The sequence below is a fragment of the Neofelis nebulosa genome, chromosome 12 (assembly GCF_028018385.1).
Source record: "Neofelis nebulosa isolate mNeoNeb1 chromosome 12, mNeoNeb1.pri, whole genome shotgun sequence".
NCBI lineage: Eukaryota > Metazoa > Chordata > Mammalia > Carnivora > Felidae > Neofelis > Neofelis nebulosa.
Genome location: NC_080793.1, coordinates 67,798,196 through 67,809,211, shown reverse-complemented (window position 1 = coordinate 67,809,211; position 11,016 = coordinate 67,798,196).

Sequence of the window (11,016 nt, the reverse complement as noted above, 5' to 3'; positions counted from 1 at the left end):
CGTTTTCAGGTAATCCATCCTGGTGTAATTGTAAGTCGAGAGCTCCTTCTAGCTGAAGGTTGGGAGTTTTGGCCCAGCCTGAAACTGGGGACAGGGCCCCCAGGCTCTATCTTTTCAGTTTTGCAACCAAAGCCAATTAAATGACTCTTCCACGAATGCTGAGTAGAGCCCAGGAAGTTAGGAGCCAAGCAAGTGCGTGAATGTATGGTCTTTTGCATCAGCAGGAACGTATCCAACGTTCTGAGGACTCAGGGCCACTCACTTCTGCAATGGGCACTCCTCGGGCTGGAGGCCTGCATGGGAGCTGATGCCACAAGGTGAGTCCTCAGTCAGAGGCAGGCACTAGCTGCCGAGGAAGAAAAAGCACATTTCCCTGTTTCTCCTGCTTTGTTTCACCCTCTCATGGCGCCTCAGTCTGTGTCGCTTCTCTCCAGCCTGGAGTTAGTCTTCTCCCTGATGTACATTCAATTCACACTTAGATTGCAAAACCTGATATTGTAGAAATAAACTGTAATCGATACTAGAGTGTTTCTAACCCTGCTGCCATAACATATATGCAAAAATGTTACACACACACACACACACACCTCACAGCACATTATTTACATCATTTCATTTACTCCTCCACTAATCCTGTGACCCAGGTACTACCGTGATCCCTTTTTTACAGATGAGGAAATAGTAAGGGGAAATAAAACGTTGTCACTGGCCTTGTACGTTGCATGCACCAGGCTGGGATTTGAACTCCCGTCTGGCTGTCTTTGGAGAGTATGCGCTTCACAGAACCTCCACATACGGGTTCCATGGCAAGGGCCTGATATTTTTATTTTTCCCATCACCCATCCTGACCTCCCTCCGTGGCAGACCAGCTGGGAAGTGCTGTCTAAGGGCTCATCCGACACTTGCTCACGCAATGGCTAATGGCGTGTTCCTGGGAGTTCTGGCCCATCTTGGCACCAGCTGGGAGGTGCTGCTTGGTTTCCGTCTGGACCTCAACTTTCCAATCGTTAACATCTTTTACAACCAGGGCAAAATGGAGTGGTCAGAGGAAAAAAATAAGAACTTGGCTTTACTTGTAGGCCTTCTGTCCCAAAGATGGTTCTAGATGTGTGTGAAAGACACTCAAACCCCATATTTTTCAAGGTCTTGAACCATTGTTGCTCTCTGCTCAGAAGGATGCAGCAGTGGTATTCACAGCACGACAGGGTATCAGAATTAAGGCACTTGTCACGATAAATCTCTCAGATCTTGAAAAACAAATATATTTTTCTTGAATTTTATCCAGGAGTATCTGTAACTGTGGACCAGCTAAACATCAAAGTCAATTCGCAGCTCTTTCTGATACTTACGTTTCCCCTTGCTTCTTCTCTAGGTCGCAGCAGGGTTTAAAGGGCATTTGCCCCTCTATCGATCTGCCCCTGGAACAGGAAGCATGTCTCCTCAATTTCCTTCTGTTGTCTCCTCTGCGACGGTCCCACCAGCTTTCTGCGGGGAGGTTTACTACGAATTATCTAGGAGAAACCATGGAGGCAGGCCAGCACTCCTCCTCAGGCCCCTGGCCTGGCCAGACATCATTAGTTGATCTCAGCACTCTGTGTCACTGAGCCCTGATGCCGCCTCTCCAGCTGGCCCCTCCACCTGATCAGTCTGGATGCACAAATGGGGTTTTCATCCTGCACCTAGGATGACACAAACAACTGCATGGTAACCACTGTTGTATTTTATTTTTTAATGTTTATTTATTTTTGAGAGACAGAGAGAGAGAGATAGAGAGAGCACATTATTTACAGAGGGAGATACAGAATCCAAAGCAGGCTCCAGGCTCTGAGCTCTCAGCACAGAGCCCAATGTAGGGCTCGAACCCACGAATGGTGAGATTGTTGCATGAACCCAGTCAGAGGCTTACCCGACTGAGCCATCCAGGTGCCCCCAGAGTTGTCTTTTTAAAGTGAATGTTCTGGTCATTGCTGTCTCTGGTACAGTTCCTCTTTCTGAATCTCCTGTTTAAATTCCCTTCTTCTAGGGGTGCCTGGGTGGCTCAGTCGGTTAAGCGTCCCACTTCAGCTCAGGTCATGATCTCGCAGTTCTTGAGTTCGAGCCCCGCGTCGGGCTCTGTGCTGACCGCTCAGAGCCTGGAGCCTGCTTCGGATTCTGTGTCTCCCTCTCTCTCTGGCCCTCCCCCATTCATACTCTGTCTCTCTCTGTCTCAAAAATAAATAAACGTTAAAAAAATTTTTTAAAAATAAATAAATAAATTCCCTCCTTCTATATTGGCGGTCAGAGGACTACAAAAGGCTATGCTTCGGAGAATTCATGGATAGCAGGGAGCATTGACCAAACTTCCACCGGGAGTAAAGGAACCTCCATTCTCAATCCCCTGCCCTTTGTTGTTATTGTTGTTGTTGTTGAAGTATCTCCCATTTGGGGAAAGAACAATTGAAAAAAACATCCCCATAAGAGACAATTTGTTTTCCATTAAGAAGCAGGAGTTTTCTTTGCACTAGAAAGGTCCTTCTCTAAAATAGTTACTCCTGATTCAGGGTTCCTTTGCTGCTAATAAAGTCTTAACTCAGGAGCACTTTAACCGGATGCTTTCCTGATGACATGATTCGGATGCAGGTCAAGGAGGGAAACACCTCCTCACGTTCTTTGTACAAAGGTGAGGGCAGCCCATTCGGTTCCTGCCTCTGATGCAGGGGTTCTGTCCTCAAGAGTCACAACTGAATGCAGAATCAGGAACTAGCAGAATGGAAGAGTATCTCACATGTGTTGTTTCACAGGGTTTGTCACTCATCTTTTCTTGGCTGTCCACAAAACAATAGTTACCCTTTCCTAATTTAAACGCTCGACAATCTAGGGAGAGAAGGGACTTTTGCAAGCTAATAAAGGTCATCTGTGAATAAAACCATGGCCAGTGCTTTTCCCTAAGATCAGGAACAAAACAAGGATTCTATTCTTGCCACTTCCACTCAGGGTTGTATTAGAAGTTCTATCCAGAGTTACTAGGAAATAAAAAGAAATAGAAATAAAAATATATCCAGACTGGAATGGAAGAGGTAAAAACTGTCTCTATTCAGAGATGACATAATCTTATATATATATATATAATCCTAACGAATCTGCTAAAAAGCTGTTAGAACTAATAAGTGACTCTGACAAGATTGCAGGATACAAGATCAATATCCAAAAATCAATTCTATACACTAACAATGAACTATCAAAAATTAAATGAAGAAAACAATTTCATTTATGATAACATCACAAAGAAAAAATACCTAGGAATAAAGTTAACCAAGGAGAGGAAAAAATTGTACACTGAAAATCACAAAATATTATTGAAAGAATGAACTCTAAACAAATGCAAAGACATTGCCTGTTCATGGATCAAAAGACTTAATACTGTTTAGATGGCAATGTCCCCCTAAACTGATCTGTAGATTTAATGTGATCCCTATCAAAATTCCAGCTTTTTTTTTTTTTTTTGTAGAAATTGACAAGCTCTTGCTAACATTCGTATGGAAATTACCTGGAGCTAACCAAATCAAGGTTAAAGGCACGGTTCACCAAAGAACTGTCCTCATTTCAGGCACCAGCCAAATGTCCAGGAATCCCCAAGACCATCCTCACTTCTGGCCAGCTGGTTATAGATTCAGGCATTTTCATGACCATCTTCAGGTTTAATTATTCAGCAGAATGATTCACAGAACTCAGAAAAGTGTTGTACTTGGGACTACAGTTTCCTTGTAGCAACAAATTGCAAATAAGAATCAGCCAAAAGGATTGAATAAAATCTGAGATGGTTGCAAATGCAAAACTGCCCACTGTCCTCAGGGATGTAGCACCATCCTAACATCAAAATGTGATCATACTCGGAGAACGACAGAAGCTCATCAAGCAACAATACACAGAGTTTTTACTGAGATTTCTTTACGTAGGCACGATTGATTGAATCATTACTTATGTAATGTATGTAGTTAAATTTAATCACCAACTCCCCTCCTCTTCTAAGAGTTGAGCTGATATGTGGCTCAAATCCGCAACACTATAATCACATGGTTGGTTTTCTCTGGAATGACCAGCCCCCATCTTGAATCATCTCCTTAGCATAAACTATGTAGGGGACCACTATGGTTCATGTCATTAGCATAAACTATTGGGTGTGGTCCAAGGGACCCAACATGAATAACAAAGACACTCCTTTCACTCAGGAAATTCCAAGGGTTCAAAGATTACCTCCCAAAAACTGGGGATAAAGGCCAGCCAAATTCTTTATCACACAAAACTGGAAAAGGATCCAGAATAGCTCAAACAAGGCTAAAAAACAAAACAAAGTTAGAAGACTTAAAATTCCTCATTTCAAAACCATAGCAATCAAAATAGTGATATATTGGCATAGGAATAGATATATAGTTCAATGGAATAAAAATGAGAATCTAGAAATAAACCGTCATATTTATGGTCAATTGATTGTCTGCAAGGATAGGAAGACACTTCAATGGGGGAAAGAACAGTCTTTTTAATAAGTGGTGCTGGGAAAATTAGATATCCATGTGCAAAAGAATGTTGATGGACCCCTACCTCACACCATATAAAAATTATCTCAAATGTAAGAGCTAATACTTTAAAACTCTTAGGAAAAAAATAGGGATAGATAGTCATTACTTTACATTAAGCAAACGTTTCTTATATATGACTCAGAAAGGACAAGTGATGAAAAAAAATGATAAAATGGATTTAGTCAAAATAAAAAACTTGTACTGCTACAATTAATAGCATCAAGAAAGTGAAAATACAATCCATAAGATGGGAGAAAATATTTGCAAGTCATATATCTGATAAGGTACTTGAATGCATAATATATAGTTTCATAAAACCCAGTAATAAAAAAGACAATAGAATTTAAAAATAAGCCAAAAATTTGAAAAGACATTTCTTGAAAGAGTGTATACAACCAGCTCATGAAAAGATGCTCAATATCCTCAGCCATTAGGGAAGCACAAATCAAAACTATAAAAAGATGTAACTTCACACTTTTGAGGATGACTAAAATAAAAGGATAGGTAGTAACACGTGTTGACGATGATGTGGAGAAATTGGAACCCTCAGACATTGCTACTGGGGTTGTAAAATGGTGCAGCTACTTTAGAAAACAGTTTGGAAGTTTCTCAAAATGTTAAACGTAGCATTACCTTATGACCTAGCAATTCTATGGCTTGGTATATTTCCAAGAGAATTGAATGAAACATGTTCACACAAAAACTTGTAAATGACTCTTCATAGCAGCAATGTTCACAGTAGCCAAAAAGTGGAAACAATCCAAATATCCTTGAACTAAGGAATGGATAAATGGAGTGTGGCAATCCATACAATAGAATATTTTTCAGCTATGAAAAGAAATGAAGTACAGATACGTGCTATAACATAATTGAACCCTAACAATGTTATGCTAAGTGAAATAAGCCAGATACAAAAGGCCACATGTTATATGATTACATTTACATGAAATATCCAGAACATGCGAATCTATAGAGACAATAAGTGGATTAGTGGATAGTGGAGTGACCACTAAAGGGTACAGGGTTTCTTTTTGGGTCATAAAGATGTTCCACAGTGAGATATTGGTGATAGTTGCACAATTCTGTGAACATAATATCACCCTTGCACTTATTTATTTTTTGTTTTTGAGAGAGAGAGAGAGAGCATGTGCATGAGCAGGGGAGGGGCAGAGAAAGAGAGGGAGAGAGATGATCCCAAGCAAGCTCCACACTGACAGCGCAGAGCCCAATACAGGGCTTCAACCCACGAACCATGAGATCATGACCTGAGCTGATATCAAGAGTTGGACACTAACCAACTGAGTCACCCAGGTGCCCCCCACTGTACACTTAAAAATGGTGAATTTGGGGAATGCAAGCTGGTGCAGCCACTCTGGAAAACAGTATGGAGTTTCCTCAAAAAACCAAAAATAGAACTACCCTACGACCCAGCAATTGCACTCCTAGGCATTTATCCACAGGATACAGGTGTGCTGTTTCGAAGGGATACATGCACCCCCATGTTTATAGCAGCACTATCAACAATAGCCTAAGTATGGAAAGAGCCCAAATGTCCATTGATGGATGAATGGATAAAGAAGATATGGTATATACACACACACACACACACACACACACACACACATATATATGTATACACACACACACACACACACACACACACACACAATGGAGTATTACTCGGCAATCAAAAAGAATGAAATCTTGCCATTTGCAACTACGTGGATGGAACTGGAGGGTATTACACTAAGTGAAATTAGTCAGAAAAAGACAGAAATTATATGACTTCACTCATACAAGGACTTTAAGAGACAAAGCAGATGAACATGAGGGAAGGGAAACAAAAATACTACAAAAACAGGGAGGGGGACAAAACAGAAGAGACTCATAAATATGGAGAATGAACTGAGGGTTACTGGAGGGGTTGTGGGAGGGGGGATGGGCTAAATGGGTAAGGGGCACTAAAGAATCTACTCCTGAAATCATTGTTGCCCTATATGCTAACTAATTTGGATGTAAAATTTAAAAAATAAAAAATGAAATTTAAAAAAAAGGTGAATTTTATGGTATCTATCATCTATCTTTTATATATAAATGCGCTGCTGTTAATGTTAATTAATAAATATATTAATATTTATATATACTCTATAAGTGCATATACATCTCAGTAAAGCTGACATTAAAGAAACCAATAATTGCTTCCTAAGGCAATCTTATATCTTGATTGAGAACATCAATGTTGCTTTTTCAAGAAGAAACGATTAGGGACATAGTTAGGGAGTGAGCAGGCTTATACTTCTCTTAGATTTTCAGGTAGGAAAATAAAGGTAAAACAAACGTTTCCTTGTCATTTCATATATCTTGACATATATCAACCTGCCTCCTGCTGATGGCTTTCATGCACATTAGCACTATCATTTCCTTCTCCGCCTCCTATAAGAAGTTAGAGAATTTTACAACACAACACATCTGTGTTAATTAAAATTAAATTGTTGTGTATAAATAAAGATTAAAATAACGTAGCAGGTATAATAGCAACACTGAGACGATTTGACCATTGCAATAAACTGTTTGGAGCAACTTTCTGAGTAGTATTCTGAGTCTTTAAGAAAAGAGGGGCAACACATTCTAGATGTTCTATAATGCCATAGATGGCTCGTTCTGGTGGCCAATGGCCTTGGTTTGCTACCTCTGAGGTAACTTCCTCTGACTAGAAATAGATATTTACTGTATTTCTCCAGTACAGCTCCTCGGATATTTACAAGAGAAAAGCAATATCCACTTGCATTTTGTGTCCCACTACAGAAGAAAGTTAGGGGAAATAAATATAATTCAGCAAGTTGACATTTAAGGATGATGACTTCATTCAAGTGAGCTGGGCGTGGCCTTCCGATATGTGGTGTGTGTGAGGTGTGATAGGCTGAAAAGACACAGAAAGTTGGGACTCAAGTGGGGGCATCCATACTCTCTGCATCTACTCCCTTAATATCCCAGCAAAGGGACAGGATTATACAGACAAATCTGACATCTTTTCTACCTCCGAAGCCGGTGAGTCAAGTCCACTTGACTACCCCCACCGGTAGAACTACCCCCACTACCCCCACCGGTAGAACTGTGGGGACAGCACATCTAACAGGCCGGCCAGTAGTGACAGCAAGCCTTTCCATGAAAGGATGTTCATTGTAGTTTCTATAGTGATACACCGTGATGATGTTTACGTGAGCAAGTAGGAAGGTGACCTATGTCGCACAATAACCGTAACTAAATCCACCTTTGATCAACTCACACGATAGCTAACTCCCGTACTACAATGACAGACATACGGTCATGTGTTTAGAAGTAAATGTTTCCTTTCTCTGGAATGTCATGATACTATGGAGTACTTTTGTATAGGGGCAGCAGGAAAGCCTAGCGGGAGAGGTAACTGTGATATTCGGAGGAGATACGGTTCTGGATCCCCCCTCACCCAGTATTTGCCATTGTGACTATGATACTATGTAATGACCGACCAGCCTCTGGTTTTGAAACAGCTCAGTACTCCTTAAACGTTTTTGAAATGTTTCAGACATACAAAAGAATATAAAAAATAACATAATGATTCCTCTTGTAATAACCATCCACCTTAAGAAACAAGACAGTACAAATGTAGATGAGATGCCCATGGCCCCACCCCAGCTGCATTTCTTTCTCTTTGAGGGGTCACTCTCTGACATATTTTTTCTAATTCCATCTGACACATAATTCATTTATGTGGAATACACCAAAGCAAAATTTTACCAGTATACATAAAAACAATTCAAATGCTTGATAAAAGGCCTTTTCATCTGGGATTGTGGGTGATGATTGGAGTCTTTTAACAGCTGTGCCATTTATTTAATAAGAATGTCACCTAATCATTGGCCAGGGATGTCCTGCAAGGATGTGCCATTATTTCAGGGTGCTGGCCACTCAGATTGTTTCTAACATCTTGATTCTATAAGCGGGGCTCAAATAAGCACGTGTGTGTGTGTGTGTGTGTGTGTGTGTGTGTATGTAGAGACAGATTAGACAGAGAGATAGAGGGATAGATAGACATAGATGTATATCTTAATATACTGTGGCACTTATTTCTAAAGGAAAGATCCCTCCGATGTTTAGGAACTAGGTCAAGCACTACGTGTATTTTGATTTTGATTTCATTATTTTGATTTATTTATTTATTTATTTATTTATTTTTGAAATTTTACTGCCTTTATTTCTTTGAATTTGGGTAATATTTGGTGTCCTTTTTTCTTTCTTTCTGCAACTTCTTTTTTTATTGAAGTGTAGTTGACATATAGTGCTATACTAGTTTATATTCTTAATTTTAATAGATATTGCCAGGTGGTTTCCCAAAAGCTTTTTATTTGGAATTGAAGATTTCTACATCTGACACATTGTTATGGAATCTTGGAGTTTCCTGGAACATTTTGAAGACCACTGGCCTTGGGGCATTATTTTTCTTCCATAGTTGCCCATGTGTCCTTAGCTAAATGTGAATGCTGTAAAATACCATCATTCCCTGTCTGTAATAAAGAATGGAGAAATAAAGAAAGATGCCTGGCTGTGTACTAGAAAATGAAGTGCAGAATTGACTTCCTGTCTTCCTGGACTAAACGTTTGGTTGGAAATGGAAATAGCTATAAGGGGGTAAAAGCAACCTTTACTTGTACTTTATTTCAATACAAGCTTACAAAAAACTACTGGGAAGGGGGCACCTGCATCCCACTCTTGATTTCAGCTCAGGTCATGATCTCACAGCTCGTGAGATCAAGCCCTGAGTAGGGCTCTGTGCAGACAGGGTAGAGCCTGCTTGGGATTCTCTCTCTCTCCCTCTCTGCTCCTCCTCTGTCTGTCTGTCTGTGTCTCTCTCTCTTTCAAAATAAATAAATAAACATTAAAAAAAATAAATTACAAAAAAATACTGGGAGGAAACGGAAGAAAGCCTTTTCTGGTTGCCATGAAGACATTCAATCCTGTAGGTTTCTCCATCTCACATGATAAAGGGCTCCTCCAGCAACATAGTGTCCCAGCCTCAGTTTACACAAAACTAGATGAAATAAATTGCTTAAAAAGTCAAATCACAGGGTGCCTGGGAGGCTCAGTAGGTTAAGCCCCTGACTTTGGCTCAGGACATGACCTTGCGGTTTGTGAGTTCCAGCCCCATGTCGGTCTCTGTGCTGACAGCTCAGAGCCTGGAGCCTGCTTCAGATTCCGTGTCTCCCTCTCTTTCTGTCTCTGCCCTCCTCATGCTCTGTCTCTCTCAAAAATAGTGAATAAACATTAAAAAATTTTTAAAAAATCAAATCACACATTCTTCTCAAAAGTAACTTCAAAAGGTCGATGTGAACAAGACTAGATAAGATAGAAGAGCTGCTGTGGAATTAAGTTTGGAATGCATCCTTTGTGAAAAATTAATTGTAGCTCTTGGAAAAGCCTCCATCTGAATCAATGAAACGGAGAAACAAATTTCGAACAAATCAAAATAAACCAGAAATTCATATCTGCTGCCCTGGACTTTTGGGTGAACTCTGGTCCTATATATTCTCATGGATTTTCTTAGTAAGCCCATAAACCCGCAGGGCTGGGGGGAGGGGGGTAGACTAATGGCCTCTTCAGTAGGCACCTCCATGTCCCCTCTGCAGCCACTGTAAAGAAATGGGACACATCTCTGTCAAATCTCCAGGCCATCCCAGAGAAAGTATACTGTAGAAAAGAAGAAAGGAAGGAAGGGAAGACGGGAAGAAGGGAGTGAGGGAGGGAGAACCATTACCTGAGTGACCCTTCAAAAGTTCAAAAATTAGATTTAATGACACCGGGCATTGGGCCAGAAAGCTCCATCGTGTGCCAAAATGTAAACTGCTGAGATTAAAAAGAAAGGGAAAAAGGGACACCTGGGTGGCTCAGTCGGTTAAGTGTCCGACTTCGGCTCAGGTCATGATCTCATGGTTCATGAGTTCGAACCCCGCGGTGGGCTCTGTGCTGACTGCTGGGAGCCTGGCGCTTGCTTCGGATTCTGGGTCTCCCTCTCTCTCTCTCTCTGCCCCTCCCCTGTTCATGCTCTGTCTCTCTCTGTCTCTCAAAAATAAATCAACATTGAAAAATAAATTCAAAAGAAAGGGGGAAAAGTTAACATAAACAACTAAACAAACAAATCTATGGTATAAAGGCAAACGTTGGGATGCTTCCAATGAATCCCTTTTAGATCAATTAATGCCATTGTTTATTTAAGCTCCAAATTCCATCACATATGGCAGGCAGGAGTGCTACTCTTCAACTGAAACAGTGCAAAACAGAGTCTGGATCCAAGGAAATCGCGCCAGAATCGCTGGCAATGTATCACTCTTGTAAGCCCTGTTTTGCTTTTGTGCTCATGGTAACGTTCGCAGCTGTCGAACGTGGCTTGGGGCTGTCTGACTCCCTCGAGAGAATTTATGTGTTT